Consider the following 11,349-nt stretch of genomic DNA (forward strand, 5'->3'; position numbering starts at 1 on the left):
AAGTTTTTGGACTCATTACTGAGGATTATTTGAGTTGTGAAAAGTAGTGATCACAATTTCATGCACCAAGTTTTTGGCGCCGTTGCCGGCGAATTAAATGTCCTAACTATAGTTTCGCATTTGTTCCCTGCAATAACAATGCCAAGTTTTGATCCGGCAACAACACCAAGTTTTTTGGCGCCGTTGCCGGGGATTGTTTCGAGTATGGACAACTGACGGTTCATCTTGTTGCTTGGATTAGGTATTTTTCTTCAGAGTTTTTAAGAATGAATTCTAGTGTTTCAAGGTGATGATCTTATCATCACCAAAGCTGATTGATTCTCATCAATTTAGCTCTTGAATGCAATGTCCTGCTGAAGCTTGGCTATCCATGTCTAATTTCTTTAGACTGAAGCTTTAGACTAACATTGCATGATTCCTGGAATTCTCATTAAGAATTTTGATACCTATATTTTCTTTTCCACTTAATTTTCGAAAAAATCAAAAAAATTACAAAATCATAAAAACCAAAAATATTTTATGTTTATTGTTGAGTCTAGTGTCTCATTTTAAGTTTGGTGTCTTGCATGCATTGTTTATTTGATCTTGGTTCTGTTTTCAAGTCAATAGTACAGGGAACTGAAGATTCAGTACATGCAGCAGAGGAATTATACAGAAAAAGCTGGGCGTTCAAAATGCCCAGTGAAGAAGGAAAAAGTGGCGTTTAAACGCCAGCCAGGGTGCCTGGCTGGGCATTTAACGCCCAAAAGGGTAGCATTTTGGGCGTTAAACGCCAGAATGGATACCATTCTGGGCGTTTAACGCCAGGATGGCACAAGAGGGAAGATTCTGTTTTCAATTCAGATTTTTTTCAAGTTTTCAAAATTTTTCAAAATCAAATCTTTTTCAAATCATATCTTTTCAATCAAATCTTTTTCAAAATCAATTTCTTTCCTTTTTCAAAGATACTTGTTATCAATTAATGATTTGATTCAACATTTCAAGTATGTTGCCTTTTCTGTTGAGAAAGGTTTAATGTTTGAATCATATCTTTTCTTGTTAGCCAAGTCATTAATTTTTTTTAAAATCAAATCTTTTTTTTTAAATTGTTTTTCAAATCATATCTTCTCAATCACATCTTTTTAAAACCATAACTTTTAAATCACATCTTTTTCAAAAAAGTTTTCAATCATATCTTCTTCAAAATCTTTTTCAAAATGTTTTTAAAATCTTTTACTTAATTTTCGAAAAAACTCTTCCCCTCTTCTCACATCCTTCTATTTATGGAGTACCACTCCTCCTCGATGTACAATTCGAACTCTATCTCACTAAGTTCGGATTCCTCTACCTCTTCCTTCTATTTTTTTGTTCCTCTGACACCTCAAGAAATCTCTATATTATGACATAGAGGATTCCATATTTTCTTGTTCTCTTCTCTTTCATATGAGCAGGAGCAAAGACAAAAGCATTCTTGTTGAGGCTGACCCTGAACCTGAAAGGACCTTGAAGCGAAAGCTAAGAGAAGCTAAGGCACAACTCTCTGTAGAGGACCTAACAGAAATCTTCAAAGAAGAAGAACCCATGGTAGCCGAAAACAACAATAATGCCAACAATGCAAGGAAGGTGCTGGGTGACTTTACTGCACCTACTCCTGACTTCTATGGGAGAAGCATCTCTATCCCTGCCATTGGAGCAAACAACTTTGAGCTTAAGCCTCAATTAGTTTCTCTAATGCAACAGAATTGTAAGTTTCATGGACTTCCATTGGAAGATACTCATCAGTTTTTAGCTGAGTTCTTGCAAATCTGTGACACTGTCAAGACTAACGGGGTTGATCCTGAGGTCTACAGACTTATGCTATTCCCTTTTGCTGTAAGAGACAGAGCTAGAATATGGTTGGACTTACAACCTAAAGACAGCCTGAACTCTTGGGAAAAGCTAGTCAATGCCTTCTTGGCAAAGTTCTTTCCACCTCAAAAATTGAGTAAGCTTAGAGTGGAAGTCCAAACCTTCAGACAGAAGGAAGGAGAATCCCTCTATGAAGCTTGGGAAAGATACAAACAATTGATCAGAAAATGTCCTTCTGACATGCTTTCTGAATGGAGCATCATAGGTATTTTCGATGATGGACTCTCTGAACTATCCAAGATGTCTTTGGATAGCTCTGCTGGAGGATCTCTTCATCTGAAGAAGACGCCTACAGAAGCTCAAGAACTAATTGAAATGGTTGCAAATAACCAATTCATGTACACTTCTGAAAGGAATCCTGTGAACAATGGGACAAATCAGAAGAAAGGAGTTCTTGAGATTGATACTCTGAATGCCATATTGGTTCAGAACAAAATATTGACTCAGCAAGTCAATTTGATTTCTCAAAGTCTGTCTGGAATGCAAAATGCACCAGGCAGTACTAAGGATGCTTCATCTGAAGAAGAAGCTTATGATCCTGAGAACCCTTCATTGGAAGAGGTGAATTACATGGGAGAACCTTATGGAAACACCTATAACTCTTCATGGAGAAATCATCCAAATCTCTCATGGAAGGATCAACAGAGACCTCAACAAGGTTTCAACAATAATAATGGTGGAAAAAACAGGTTTAGCAATGGCAAGCCCTTTCCATCATCTTCTCAGCAACAGACAGAGAATTCTAAGCAGAACCACTCTGACTTAGCAACCATGGTCTCTGATCTAATCAAAACCACTCAAAGTTTCATGACTGAAACAAGGTCCTCCATTAGGAATTTGGAGGCACAAGTGGGACAGCTGAGCAAGAAAATTACTGAACTCCCTCCTAGTACTCTTCCAAGCAATACAGAAGAAAATCCAAAAGGAGAGTGCAAGGCCATCAACATGGCCGAACTTGGAGAGGATGAAGAGGCCGTGAACACCACTGAGGAAGACCTCAATGGACGTCCACTGGCCTCTACTGAGTTCTCTAATGAGGAACCATGGGAATCTGAGGGTCATACTGAGACCATAGAGATTCCATTTGATTTACTTCTGCTATTCATGAGCTCTGATGAGTATTCTTCCTCTGAAGAGGATGAATATGTCACTGAAGAGCAAGTTGCTAAATACCTTGGAGCAATCATGAAGCTAAATGACAAGTTATTTGGTAATGAGACTTGGGAGAACAAACCTCCTTTGCTCACCAAAGAACTGGATGACTTGTCTAGGCAGAGATTACCTCAAAAGAGACAAGATCCTGGGAAAGTTTTTAATACCTTGTACCATAGGCACCATAACCTTCAAGAAGGCTCTGTGTGACTTAGGGTCAAGTGTAAACCTCATGCCTCTCTCTGTAATGGAGAAGCTAGGGATCTTTGAGGTACAAGCTGCAAGAATCTCACTAGAGATGGCAGACAATTCAAGAAAACAAGCTTATGGACTTGTAGAGGATGTTTTGGTGAAGATTGAAGACCATTACATCCCTGCTGATTTCATAATCCTAGAGACTGGGAAGTGCATGGATGAATCCATCATCCTTGGCAGACCCTTCCTAGCCACAGCAAAGGCTGTGATTGATGTTGACAGAAGAGAATTGATCATTCAAGTGAATGAAGAATCCTTTGTGTTTAAGGCTCAAGGATATCCCTCTGTCACCATGGAGAGGAAGCATGAAGAGCTTCTCTCAAAACAGAGTCAAACAGAGCCCCCACAGTCAAACTCTAAGTTTGGTGTTGGGAGGCCACAACCAAACTCTAAGTTTGGTGCTGAACCCCCACATTCAAACTCTAAGTTTGGTGTTGGGAGGTTCCAACATTGCTCTGAGTATTTGTGAGGCCCCATAAGAGCCCTCTGTCAAGCTACTGACATTAAAGAAGCGCTTGTTGGGAGGCAACCCAATGTTATATTTAATCTATTTTCCTTTGTTATTTTATATTTTCTGTAGGTTGATGATCATGAGAAGTCACAAAATCAATTGAAAAAGCAGGAACAGAATGAAAAACAGAAAGAAAAACAACACACCCTGGAGGAGAACTTGCTGGCGTTTAAACGCCAGTGAAGTTAGCAAATGGGCGTTTAACGCCCAGTCTGGCACCATTCTGGGCGTTTAACACCAGAAAGGGGCACCAGATTGGCGTTAAACACCAGAAAAGGGCAAGCACCTGGCATTAAACGCCAAAAATGGGCACCAGCCCGGCGTTTAACGCCAGAATTGGCAAAGGGTGCATTTTTGCACGCCACTTGGTGCAGGGTTAAATTTTCCTTGACACCTCAGGATCTGTGGACCCCACAGGATCCCCACCTACCCCACCACCCTCCCATAACCGAACCCTACCCCTCTCTCCACCCCTATATAAACCCATCTTCACTCCCTCATTTTCACACACCCTAAACACTACTTCTCCCCCTTTTGGCCGAACCACAAAGCCATCTCCATCTCCTCTATTTCTTTTTCTTCTACTTTCTTCTTTCTTCTTTTGCTCGAGGACGAGCAAACCTTTTAAGTTTGGTGTGGTAAAAGCATTGCTTTTTGTTTTTTCATAACCATTTATAGCATCCAAGGCCAGAGAAACCTCTAGAAAGAGGAAAGGGAAGGCAAAAGCTTCCACCTTCGAGTCATGGGAGATGGAGAGATTCATCTCAAGGGTGCATCAAGACCACTTCTATGAAGTTGTGGCCTTGAAGAAGGTGATCCCCGAGGTCCCTTTCAAACTCAAAAAGAGTGAATATCCAGAGATCCGACATGAGATTAAAGAAGAGGTTGGGAAGTTCTTACCAACCCCATTCAACAAGTCAGAATCTTAATGGTTCAAGAGTTCTATGCCAATGCATGGATCACCAAGAACCATGATCAAAGTGTGAATCCGGACCCAAAGAATTGGCTTACAATGGTTCGGGGGAAATACTTAGATTTTAGTCCAGAAAATGTAAGGTTGGCATTCAACTTGCCCATGATGCAAGGAGATGAACATCCTTACACTAGAAGGGTCAACTTTGATCAAAGGTTGGACCAAGTCCTCACTGACATTTGTGAAGAGGGCGCCCAATGGAAGAGAGATTCAAGAGGGAAGCCGGTTCAATTGAGAAGGCATGACCTCAAGCCCATGGCTAGGGGATGGTTGGAGTTTATCCAACGCTCAATCATTCCCACTAGCAACCGGTCCGAAGTTACTATAGACCGGGCCATCATGATTCATAGTATCATGATTGGAGAGGAAGTGGAAGTTCATGAGGTTATAGCCCAAGAACTTTATAAGGTGGCAGACAAGTCCTCTACCTTGGCAAGGTTAGCCTTTCCTCATCTCATTTGTCACCTCTGTTATTCAGTTGGAGTTGACATAGAGGGTGACACCCCCATTGATGAGGACAAGCCCATCACTAAGAAAAGGATGGAGCAAACAAGAGATCCCACTCATCATGAAATCCCTGAGATGCCACAAGGGATGCACTTTCCTCCACAAAACTATTGGGAGCAAATCAACACCTCCCTAGGAGAATTGAGTTCCAACATGGGACAACTAAGGGTGGAACACCAAGAACATTCCATTCTCCTCCATGAAATTAGAGAAGATCAAAGAATCATGAGAGAGGAGCAACAAAGACAAGGAAGAGACATTGAGGAGCTCAAGCACTCCATAGGATCTTCAAGAGGAAGAACAAGCCGCCATCACTAAGGTGGACCCGTTCTTTAATTTCCTTGTTCTTTATTTTCTGTTTTTCGAAAAATCATGCTTATGTTTATCTATGTTTGTGTCTTGTGATCATTAGTGTCTTAGTGTCTATGCCTTAAAGTTATGAATGTCCTATGAATCCATCACCTTTCATAAAAAAAAATTTGTTCTTAATTGAAAAAGAGAAGAATTGCATGAATTTTAAATTTTATAACAGATTAATTATTTTGATGTGGTGGCAACACTTTTTATTTTCTGAATGTATGCTTAAACAGTGTATATGTCTTTTGAATTTGTTGTTCATGATTGGTTGGCTCTTGAAAGAATGATGAAAAAGGAGACATGTTACTGAGGATCTAAAAAATCATAAAAATGATTCTTGAAGCAAGAAAAAGCAGTGAATTCAAAAAAAAAAAGAGAAGCGAAAAAAAAAGAAGAAAGAGAAAAAGAAAGAAAAAGAAAGAAATAAAGTTGTGATCCAAGGCAAAAAGAGTGTGCTTAAGAACCCTGGACACCTCTAATTGGGGACTCTAGCAAAGCTGAGTCACAATCTGAAAAGGTTCACCCAATTATGTGTCTGTGCCATGTATGTATCCGGTGGTAATACTGGAAGACAGAGTGCTTTGGGCCACGGCAAAGACTCATAAAGTAGCTGTGTTCAAGAATCATCATACTTAACTAGGAGAATCAATAACACTATCTGGATTCTGAGTTCCTATAGAAGCCAATCATTCTGAATTTCAAAGGATAGAGTGAGATGCCAAAACTGTTCAGAGGCAAAAAGCTAAAAGCCCCGCTCATCTAATTAATACTGATCTTCATAGATGTTTTTGGAATTCATTGTATATTCTCTTCTCTTTATCTTATTTGGTTTTCAGTTGCTTGGGGACAAGCAACAATTTAAGTTTGGTGTTGTGATGAGCGGATAATTTGTACGCTTTTTGGCATTGTTTTTAGTATGTTTTTAGTATGTTTTAGTTAGTTTTTAGTATATTTTTATTAGTTTTTAGTTAAAATTCACTTTTCTGGACTTTACTATGAGTTTGTGTGTTTTTCTGTGATTTCAGGTATTTTCTGGCTAAAATTGAGGGATCTGAGCAAAAATCTGATTCAGAGACTAAAAGGACTGCAGATGCTGTTGGATTCTGACCTCCCTGCACTCGAAGTGGATTTTTCTAGAGCTACAAAAGCCCAATTGGCGCGCTCTCAACGGCGTTGGAAAGTAGACATCCTGGGGTTTCCAGCAATGTATAATAGTCCATACTTTGACCGAGATTTGATGGCCCAGACCAGCATTCCAAATCAGCTCAAGAATGCCCGGCGTTAAACGCCGGAACTGGCACAAAAGCTGGCGTTTAATAAGGAAAAGGCAAAGAAGTGGCATGACAAGAAGTTGTCATCCAGAGTCTTTGAGCCAGGACAAAAAGTTCTGCTCTTCAACTCTAGGCTCAGATTGTTCCCAGGAAAACTTAAATCCCGGTAGAGGGGTCCGTATGTGATTACAAGAGTGTCACCATATGAATATGTTGAGCTTCAGGATACTGATTCTGACAAAAAGTTCGTTGTTAATGGACAGAGGATCAAGCATTATCTTGAAAGCAAGTTTGAGCAAGAATGCTCAAAACTGAAGCTTGAATGATTCTCAGTGAAGGTCCAGCTAAAGACAATAAAGAAGCGCTTGCTGGGAGGCAACCCAGTCATTAGCAGGTTATCTGTTTTGTTTAATCAAAGTTTGATACATATTCTCAAAGGGCAATCATCAAAATTGAAGGAATTCATAGAGTTACAGAAGGATTCAGTGCAAAAAGCAGAGAAAAGGAGCTTGCTGGCGAAAAAATGCCAGTAAGGGGTACTTTGGGCGTTAAACGCCAGAATGGGCACCATTTTGGGTGTTTAACGCCAGTAAAGGTGCCATTTTGGGCGTTAAACGCCAGAATGGGCACCATTCTAGGCGTTTAACGCCAAGTGTGCAGCATCCTGGGCGTTTAGCAAAACGCCCAGTGATGAAGGGGTTTCTGGCGTTTAACGCCAGCCAGGGTACCCTGCTGGGCATTAAACGCCCAAATTGGCCAACATTTGGGCGTTAAACGCCAGAATGGATACTATTCTGGGCGTTTAACGCCAGAAAGGTGGGGGACAGAGATTTTGCTTTCCACTTCAAATTTTTTTCAAACTTTCCTGTTTTGATCCATAATTTTCTACATAAACACATTTCAAACTTTCATCATTCACCTTCAAATTTTCAAAATTAAAATCATTCTTCAAATCTCTTTCAAATCCTTTCCAAATCTTCTTCAAAAAACTCAAATATCTCTCAAATTCTTTCCATATCTTCTCAAATCTCCTTCAAAATTTTCGAAATCTCTCCCCCTTCCTTATAAATATATGTTCGGCCACACCCCCTTCCCCACCATTCGAATTTGCTCTCCTCCTCCCTCTCCTCTTTCCTTTCTTTTGCTTGAGGACAAGCAAACCTCTGAGTTTGGTGTATTTTTCTATGATCACTATGTTAAGGCTCATCAAGATCATGGCCCCCAAAGGAATACAAACCAATTCAAGAGGAAAGAAAGAGAATGCTCCAAAAGACCTTTGGAGTCAAGAGAAGTTGTTAACCAAAGAACATGCAGACTATTACCACAAAATAATGGGTCTAAGGTCAGTGATCCCGGAAGTTAAATTTGATCTGAAAGAAGATGAATATCCGGAGATCCAAGAGCAAATTCGAAACAGAGGATGGGAAGTTCTAACCAACCCTGAGACAAAGGTTGGGAGAAATATGGTTCAGGAATTCTACTCAAATCTGTGGCTGACAGACAAGCAGAGAATGACTGGAACCGCTTTTCATACCTACAGAACCATGGTCAGAGGGAGAATTATTTACTTTCATCTGGACAAAATAAGAGAGGTCTTCAAATTACCTCAACTACAAGATGATCCTGAATCCTTTAATAGGAGAATGGTGAGAGTAGATAAGGGGTTGGATCAAGTTCTAGAGGACATATGCCTCCCTGGAACCAAGTGGATGACCAATTCAAAAGGTGTCCTAAACCAACTCAAGATGGGAGATCTCAAACCAGTTGCAAGAGGCTGGTTGGACTTCATAGGGCGTTCTATCTTGCCCACTAGTAACCGTTCTGAGGTTACTATCAAGAGAGCAGTGATGATTCATTGTATTATGCTGGGAAAAGAAGTGGAGATTCATCATCTGATTGCTTGTGAGATTTACATAATTGCAAACAAGAACTCCACTGAAGCCAAACTGGCTTACCCAAGCTTAATCTCTTTGCTATGTAAAGATGCTGGGGTGAGGATGGGAGTAGATGAATTCATCCCAATTGAGCACCCAATCACTAAGAGGTCAATGGAAGGACAAATGCAAGATAACTCTATCAAAAGGAGGGCGCAGGAGTTCCTCCCTGAACTTCCTAAAATTGACTACTGGACTCGTCTAGAAGCATCTGTTGCCAAGCTGCAAGAAGCTATGGAACAAATTAAGGAAGAACAGTAGAATCAAAACTGCATGCTCTGCAAATTGCTGAAGGAACAAGAGAAGCAGGGGCGTGAGCTACAGGAGTTGAAGTGCCCAAAGCTCTCCCTTGAAGGGTCAAATATCCCACAAGTTGAGGGAGCATCCACTTCTCAAAATCAAGGTTGTTGAGTCCTAACTCTGTGATAACCTCTATCATTAGGAATCTATTTAAATTTTTGTTTTCTATTACTATTAGTCTTATCTTATATCTATTTTTGATTCTTGTTCTTAATTCATGATTAATAAAATTTAAGGTTCATGTCTTAAAGCTATGAATGTCTTATGAATCCATCACCTCTCTTAAATGAAAAATGCTTTAATCACAAAAGAACAAGAAGTACAGGATTTCGAATTCATCTTTGAAACTAGTTGAATTAGTTTGATATGGTGACAATACTTTTTGTTTTCTGAATGAATGCTTGAACAGTGCATATGTCTTTTGAATTTGTTATTTTAAGAATGTTAAAATTGTTGGCTCTTGAAAGAATGATGGAAAAAGAGAAATGTTATTGAGGATCTGAAAAATCATCAAATTGATTCTTAAAGCAAGAAAAAGTAGTGAAAAAAAAAACGAAAAAAAAGAGAGAAGAAAAAAAAAAGTTGTGATCCAAGACAAAAAAAGTGTGCTTAAGAACCCTGGACACCTCTAATTGGGGACTCTAGCAAAGCTGAGTCACAATCTGAAAAGGTTCACCCAAGTATGTGTCTGTGGCATGTATGTATCCGGTGGTAATACTAGAAGACAGAGTGCTTTGGGCCACAGCCAAGACTCAAAAAGTAGCTATGTTCAAGAATCATCATACTTAACTAGGAGAATCAATAAAACTATCTGAGTTCTGAGTTCCTATAGATGCCAATCATTCTAAACTTCAAAGGATAAAGTGAGATGCCAAAACTGTTCAGAAGCAAAAAGCTACTAGCCCCGCTCATCCAATTGGAGCTAAGTTTCTTTGATATTTTGGAGTCTATAGTATATTCTCTTCTTTTTATTCTATTTTGATTTTCAGTTGCTTGGGGACAAGCAACAATTTAAGTTTGGTGTTGTGATAAGCGGATAATTTATATGCTTTTTGGCATTATTTTTAGTATGTTTTTAGTATATTTTAGTTAGTTATTATTACATTTTCATTAGTTTTTAGTTAAAATTCACTTTTCTGGGCTTTACTATGAGTTTGTGTGTTTTTCTGTGATTTCAGGTATTTTCTGGCTGAAATTGAGGGACCTGAGCAAAAATCTGATTTAGAGGCTGAAAAGGACTGCAGTTGCTGTTGGATTTTGACCTCCCTGCACTCGAAGTAGATTTTCTGGAGCTACAGAAGCACAATTGGCGCCCTCTCAATAGCGTTGGAAAGTAGACATCCTGGGCTTTCCAGCAATGTATAATAGTCCATACTTTGCCCGAGATTTGATGGCCCAAACCGGCGTTTCAAATCAGCTTTAGAATTCCCGGCGTTTAACGCCGGAACTGGCACAAAAATTGGAGTTAAACGCCCAAACTGGCATAAAAGTTGGCGTTTAACTCCAGAAAAAGTCTCTACACATGAAAGCTTCAATGCTCAGCCCAAGCATACACCAAGTGGACCCCAGAAGTGGATTTTTACGTCATTTACTCATTTCTGTATACCCTAGGTTACTAGTTCACTATTAATAGGACCTTTTGATATTGTATCTCTACCTCATGACACTTTACACGTTTCTTATTGTATCTTCTACGGCATGAGTCTTAAAACCCCATGGTTGGGGGTGAGGAGCTCTGCTGTGTCTTGATGGATTAATGCAATTACTACTGTTTTTCATTCAATCACGCTTGTTTCTATTCTAAGATATCACTTGTTCCTAAACCTGATGAATGTGATGATCTGTGACACTCATCATCATTCTCACCTATGAATGTGTGCCTGACAACCTCCTCCATTCTACCATAGATTGAGTAGATATCTCTTGGATTCCTTAATCAGAATCTTCGTGGAATAAGCTAGAATTGATGGCGGCATTCAAGAGAATTCGGAAGGTCTAAACCTTGTCTGTGGTATTTTGAGTAGGATTCAGGGATTGAATGACTGTGACGAGCTTCAAACTCCTGAAGGCTGGGCGTTAGTGACAGACGCAAAAGAATCACTGGATTCTATTCCAACCTGATTGAGAACCGACAGATGATTAGCCATGCTGTGACAGAGCGCGTTGAACATTTTCACTGAGAGGATGGGAGGTAGCCATTGA

At 39.7% G+C, this 11,349-nt stretch overlaps 1 non-coding gene across 1 annotated transcript; it reads right to left on the minus strand.

The window, feature by feature from the left end:
• Nucleotides 1-1,965: 1,965 nt before the first annotated feature.
• Nucleotides 1,966-2,073, minus strand: LOC130964031 (small nucleolar RNA R71). Its single transcript, XR_009080144.1, has one exon. It is a non-coding gene; the product is annotated as a small nucleolar RNA R71 (small nucleolar RNA).
• Nucleotides 2,074-11,349: the final 9,276 nt, after the last annotated feature.

This window comes from Arachis stenosperma, chromosome 2, assembly GCF_014773155.1.
Source record: "Arachis stenosperma cultivar V10309 chromosome 2, arast.V10309.gnm1.PFL2, whole genome shotgun sequence".
In the NCBI taxonomy this organism is placed as follows: Eukaryota; Viridiplantae; Streptophyta; class Magnoliopsida; order Fabales; family Fabaceae; genus Arachis; species Arachis stenosperma.